Here is a 6,487-nt window from a genome sequence, read left to right as displayed (position 1 = left end):
TGCAAGCTCCGCCTCCCAGGTTCATGCCATTCTCCTGCCTCAGCCTCCAGAGCAGCTGGGACTACAGGCGCCCACTACCACGCCCGGCTAATTTTTTGTATTTTCAGTAGAGACGCGGTTTCACTGTGTTAGCCAGGATGGTCTCGATTTCCTGACCTCGTGATCCACCCGCCTCAGCCTCCCAAAGTGCTGAGATTACAGGCCTGAGCCACAGCACCCAGCCTAAAATGTATTTTTTAAAGGACTCGAACAGATACATCACCAAAAAGGATATACTAGTGGCAAATAAACGCAGGAAAAGGTTTTTAACATCATTAGCCATTAGTGATACATAGATTAAAACCATAATGAGATAACATACTAGATATCTACTAGTATCTACTAGTACTAGTACTAGTAGTATCTAGTATCTAGTACTAGTATCTAGTACTAGTACTAGATATCTACTAGTACTAGAAAGATACTAGATATCTAGATATACCTACTAGAATGGCTAAAATATTTTTAAAATTATTTTTAACTGATAATATCAAATGCTGGTGAGGATGTGGATCAACTGGAACTTTCATACATTGATGGGAGGAATTCAAAATTATATAGCAATTCTGGAAATAGTTTGGCAATTTCTAATAAAGCTAAATATACATAACCATAGGCCCTGCAATCTAACACCTAAGTATTTACTAGAGATGAAAACTTAAGTTCACATAAAAATCTGTACATGTTTATAGCAGCCCGTTTCATAATCATCAAAAACTAGAAAAAACCCAAGTGTGCTTCAATAGGTAAATGGAGAAACAAACTATGGTACATTTGTCAGTGGAATACTACTCAGCAATCAAAAGAAATGAACCACTGATACACACAACTTGGATAAATCTCAAATTCATTATGCTGACTGCAAGAAATCCCTGGCCTCAGTTTCCTCCTCTATAAAAATGTGGGCCTCAAGAAGGTCTCCTTCTGGCCAGGTGCAGTAGCCCACGCCTGTAATCCCAGCCCTTTGGGAGGCCAAGTTGGGTGGATCACCTGAGCTCAGGAGTTTGAGACCAGCCTGGCCAACATGGCAAAACCCCGTCTCTACTGAAAATACAAAAATTAGCCGGGCATGGTGGCACGCACCTGTAGTCCCAGCTACTGGGGGACTGAAGAAGGAGGATCGCTTGAACCCAGGAGGTGGAGGTTGTGGTGAGCCAAGATCGTGCCACTGCACTCCAGCCTGGGTGACAGAGTGAGACTCTGTCTCAAAAAAAAAAAAAAAAAAAAGGAAAGTGCCTTCCAGTTCCATGTTTACAGATTTATGATCCAAATCAGCTATACTCTGAGTGGGGAGCTGCAAGTTCAGTCTGGAACCTTCTGAGACTCCCAAAACTGTAGAAAGCTCTCAACTGTCTACTCAAAGTCAGGCCAGTTTGTGGTCCAGGTACAGTCTGGACACATGGTATGGAGCAGGATGGGGCCAGCATGGGTAGGGAGAGTGAATCCAGGGCTGCTCTCTATTGTTGGGAGTCTTCTAAAGCTCTGGTATAACAGAGGATAACTCATTTAAGGCTAGGGCTTTGCAAACAATGGGCCGACACCCTCTAAGGAGTAAGAAATCCAGCTGATTACAACCAGCATGCTTTGTAAAGAAATGGAATTAAATGGAATAGAGGAGAAACCATCAGAGTGTATAAGTAAGTGTAAATATTATTTCAGCAAGCTTTTGTCTGGGGAGGAGGTTGTCATGTAAAACATTTGAAAACACTGAAACATTTGAAAACTCGTGAATATGTGGAGGGAGCAGGGTAGGAAGAGGTGTCTTTCCAGGCCAGAAATACCCCTGGGAGATGGTGAGAAACAGACTTGAATTCGAAGTGATCCCATGACCCAAATCCCCAACCCGCAAATGATCTGAGAATCCTTTAAAAAAGGTAGGAGAAGGGCTCTCATTCCCAGAAAACTGTCCTGGCCTCTTCCCTGAACACCCTGGGCAACAGCTTGGGTTTTCTGTGTTTTTTTTTTTGAGACGGAGTCTCACTCTGTTGCCCAGGCTGGAGTGCAGTGGCACAATCTTGGCTCACTGCAACCTCCACCTCCTGGGTTCAAGTGATTCTCCCATCTCAGTTTCCCGAGTAGGTGGGATTGCAGGCGTGCACCACCACACCCAGCTAATTTTTTGTATTTTTAGTAGAGACAGGGTTTCACCATTTTGGCCAGGCTGGTTTCGAACTCCTGACCTCAGGTGATCTGTCTGCCTCGGCCTCCCAAAGTGCTGGGATTACAGGCGTGAGCCACCTCGCCCAGCCTCTAGTATGTTATAAGCACTCATCAATATACAAAGGGTTGATGTAACTTGACTTAATTTTCTGCAGTTGGTGTGGCCATGAAAAATCTCTATTAAAAGGAATTGTGTTTTAATCATACACTACTAATGATTTTGGTTATAATTTTGGAAATCTTTTTTTTTTTTTTTTGAGATGGAGTCTCACTCTTGTCACCCAGGCTGGAGTGCAGTGGCGAGATCTCGGCTCACTGCAACCTCTGCCTCCTGGGTTCAAGCTATTCTCCTGCCTCAGCCTTCTGAGGAACTGGGATTACAGGCGACCACCACCACACCCAGCTAATTTTTGTACTTTCAGTAGAGACAGGGTTTCACCATGTTGGCCAGACTGGTCTTGAACTCCTGACCTCAGGTGATCCGCCTGCCTCAGCCTCCCAAAGTGCTAGGATTACAGGTGTGAGCCACCGTGCCCGACCTGGAAATATTTTCTTATATCAACTATTTTGATCTAACACATAATTGGAAATCTAGCTTTAGAATTCTAGTATTCATGTCAAGCAACCTTCTTTATGCTTGGTCTCTGTGCAATTATTTCTCTTACTGTCTCTTCAAAGAAGCTGATCAAATGAACAATCATCCTACATGATTTTCAATCCCCATTAAATACAACACTCACCGATGAACCCAGTTCATTGAGAATTCCATAGCATGTGAAACACTAGTTTATGCTATTGCACTATAGAATAATTTGAACTCCTCAGCTGGAAGAACAGTAGGAACATTTTTTAAGAAAACAGCTCAGAATGAAATAGAGCCATTTTCCTAGGAAGTGCGGTGACTCACTCAGTAATAAAAGAGGCAACCTGATGTAGGGGAAAAGGTTTAGACTTTGAAACCAGGCAAACCAGAGTTCAAATCCCCTTTCACCATGTACTGGCTGTGTGTGAAAATTAGCCTCCTAAACCTCAGGGTCTTCCTTGAGGAAGAATACTTACCTAGCTCCTGAATAGGAATGTAAAGCTGATAGCAATACTACAAACTTCCTGCCTACCCCAAAGACTGAGTAATTACTAACACACATCCTTCTAACAATTCCCTTACCTGAAGATAAGGCAGGAAGCTTTGAAGTGCAGACTTTATCAGCAGGGATTATCTCCTCTGCAGGCGATCTATACATAAAATCTATTTGAAGTGAGAATTGCAAATTGTGTCACTAAAATCCTGTTTGAAACATTTTGAATCTTGGAAATATCAAGGCTATGCAAAGCACAGTGGCTGGCGCCAAGATGGTGAGGTGAGTTGTTCAGTTTAAAAAAAAAAAAAAAAAAAAATCACAGGACCAGGAACAGTGGCTCATGCCTGTAATCCCATCACTTTGGGAGGCTGAGGTGGGCGGATCAGCTGAGGTCAGGAGTTCGAAACCTGATACGATGAAACCCCGTCTCTACTAAAAAATACAAAAAACTAGCCGGGCGAGGTGGTCACAGCTACTCGGGAAGCCGAGGCAGGAGAATGGCATAAACCCGGGAGGCAGAGCTTGCAGTGAGCTGAGATCCGGCCACTGCACTCCAGCCTGGGTGACAGAGGGAGACTCCGTCTCAAAAAATAAATAAATAAAAATAAAAATAAATACCAGAATCAGCTTGTTTATTATTTTAAGAAGTATTTCTGGCATTTTGATTGGAAATGCATTAAATTTTATTTTTATTTATTTATTTTATTAATATTATTATTATTTTTGAGACAGAGTCTGTCTCTGTTGCCCAGGCTGGAGTGCAGTGGCATGATCTCAGCTCACTGCAACCTCCGCCTCCTGGGTTCAAGCAATGCTCCTGCCTCAGCCTCCCAAGTAACTGGGATTACAGGCACATGCTACCATGCCCCGCTAATTTTTGTATTATTATTATTATTATTATTGGGATGGGATTTTGCTCTTGTTGCCCAGGCTGGAGTGCAATGGCATGATCTCAGCTCACTGCAACCTCTGCCTCCCAGGTTCAAGCGATTCTCCTGCCTCAGCCATCCTAGTAGCTGGGATTACAGGCATGCGCCACCATGGCCAGCTTTAGTAGAGACGGGGTTTCTCCATGTTGGTCAGGCTGGTCTTGAACTCCCGACCTCAGGTGATCCGCCCACCTTGGCCTCCCAAAGTGTTGGGATTACAGGCGTGAGCCACTGTGCTTGGCCAATTTTTGTATTTTTAGTAGGGATGGAGTTTTGCCATGTTGGCCAGGCTGGTCTTGAACTCCTGATTGACCTCAGGCGATCTGCCTGCCTTGGTCTCCCAAAGTGCTGGGATTACAAGCGTGGGCCACTGTGCCTGCCCAGAAATGCGTTAAATCTATAACTATCTTTGGAAAAAATAACATCTTTATTATAATGAATCTTTTTTTCTCTTTCTTTTTTTTTTTTTTTTTGAGACAGAGTCTTGTTCTCTCGCCCAGGTTGGAGTGCAATGGTGCAGTCTAGGCTCACTGCAACCTCTGCCTCCTGGGTTCAAGCCATTCTCCTGCCTCAGCCTCCAGAGTAGCTGGGACTACAGGCACGTGCCACCACACCTGGCTAATTTTTTTTGCATTTTTAGTAGAGATGGGGTTTCACCATGTTGGCCAGGCTGGTCTCAAAACCCTGACCTCGTGATCTGCCTGCCTTGGCCTCCCAAAGTGCTGGGATTACAGGCGTGAGCCACTGTGCCTGGCCCATATTGAATCTTCTAATTGGTTGGAAAGGCATATGTCTTCATTTATCTAGGTTTTCTTTGATTTCTGTCATCAACGTTATATTGTACGTAGGATACAGATACTGTACTTATTTTGTTAGATTTATGCCATTAAATATCATTTATATCATGTATACATGTATATGTATTTCATTTTAAAAACTATTACAAACGTTATTTAAATTTTTCATTTCCAAATGTTTATTACTAGTGTATAGAAATATTATTGATTTTTGTCTATTAACTTTGTAACCTTGCCAAATTAAATTATGTCTTGAAATTTGTTTTTCGATACAAATTCCTTGAGATTTTCTACACAATCACATAATCTGAGAATAGGGACTCTTTTTATATCTTTCCCCCCAATCTATATGACTTTTATTCCTTTTTCTCATGATATTGCACTGACTGGGAGTTCAATGTGACTTGGAATAGGTGTGGTAGAAGTACACATTATTGCCTTGTTTCTAGTCTTAGAGGAAAAACATTCAGTCTTTCACTATTGAGTGATATCATGTCACTTGTATAGTCACATATAAGTAATATGTAATATATTATTACCTGTAGGTTTTTTGAAGATGCCCTTTATCAGTTTGAGAAAGTTCCCTTCTTTTCCAGTTTGCTGAGGGTTTTACCATAAATATAATGTTGAATTTTGCCAAGTGCTTCTTCTGCATCAGTTATTATGTTCCTATGTTTTTTCTTCTTTAGACTTTTTTTTTTTTTCTCAGCCAGCTGTGCTTTATTGACAATGGGCCACTCAGGCCTTGACTGGGTACTTCTGCAGCAGGTACAGCCTCTCCTTCCGTTGGTGCTTCTTGGTCTTCTGGTTCTACTTGTGCTTGTTGAACCAGCGGCACATGGCGTGTGCCTTCTTAGGCCACAGGTCCAGAGGCTTATACTTCTTGCCCTTGTAGAATTTCCTGAAGTTTTCTTTCTGAGACTGGTTAATAAACGTGAGAACACGTCCAATTTGCGGACAACTTAGGTCTTAGAGAGCTTGGAAGCCGCACCGTCTGTCACCTTGGCGACGCTCAGCTGGGACAGCTCCACCTTCAGGTCGTCCAACTGTTTCAGCAGCTCCTCCTTCCCGTGAAGGTCTCGAGCCTTGATCTTGGCCATTGCTGCATAGGCTGCCGCCGCCTCCTCCGCCGCCGCCTGCTCTGAGGGAAAGAGCTAGACTATTAATATGGTGGATTGCATTTTTAAAATTGTAGACTATTAAGTCAGCCTTGTATTACTGGGACAAACTGTTTGGTCATGTATTATTCTTTTTATATATTCCTGGATTTGATTTACTAACATTTTATTGAGGATTTTTTGCATCTATGTTGATTACAGTACTGGTCTATAATTTTCTTACTGTCTTTGTATGATTTTGTTAGCAAAATCATAAAGTAGGTTGAGAAGTATTCCTCCTCTTCTAGTTTCTGACAAAGATTATGTAGAATTTGTATTTTTTAAAATTTTATTTTCTTTATTTACTTTTTAGACAGAGTCTCATG

The 6,487-nt window shown here is 42.2% G+C and overlaps 1 pseudogene; it reads right to left on the bottom strand.

The window, feature by feature from the left end:
• Positions 1–5,742: 5,742 nt before the first annotated feature.
• LOC111551831 lies at positions 5,743–6,104 on the bottom strand (annotated as a pseudogene).
• Between the last annotated feature and the right edge of the window lie 383 nt (positions 6,105–6,487).

The sequence above is a fragment of the Piliocolobus tephrosceles genome, chromosome 8, assembly GCF_002776525.5.
Source record: "Piliocolobus tephrosceles isolate RC106 chromosome 8, ASM277652v3, whole genome shotgun sequence".
Lineage (NCBI taxonomy): Eukaryota > Metazoa > Chordata > Mammalia > Primates > Cercopithecidae > Piliocolobus > Piliocolobus tephrosceles.
The sequence above is the reverse complement of the archived record's forward strand: the minus strand, read 5'-3'. Positions and strand labels throughout refer to the sequence as shown.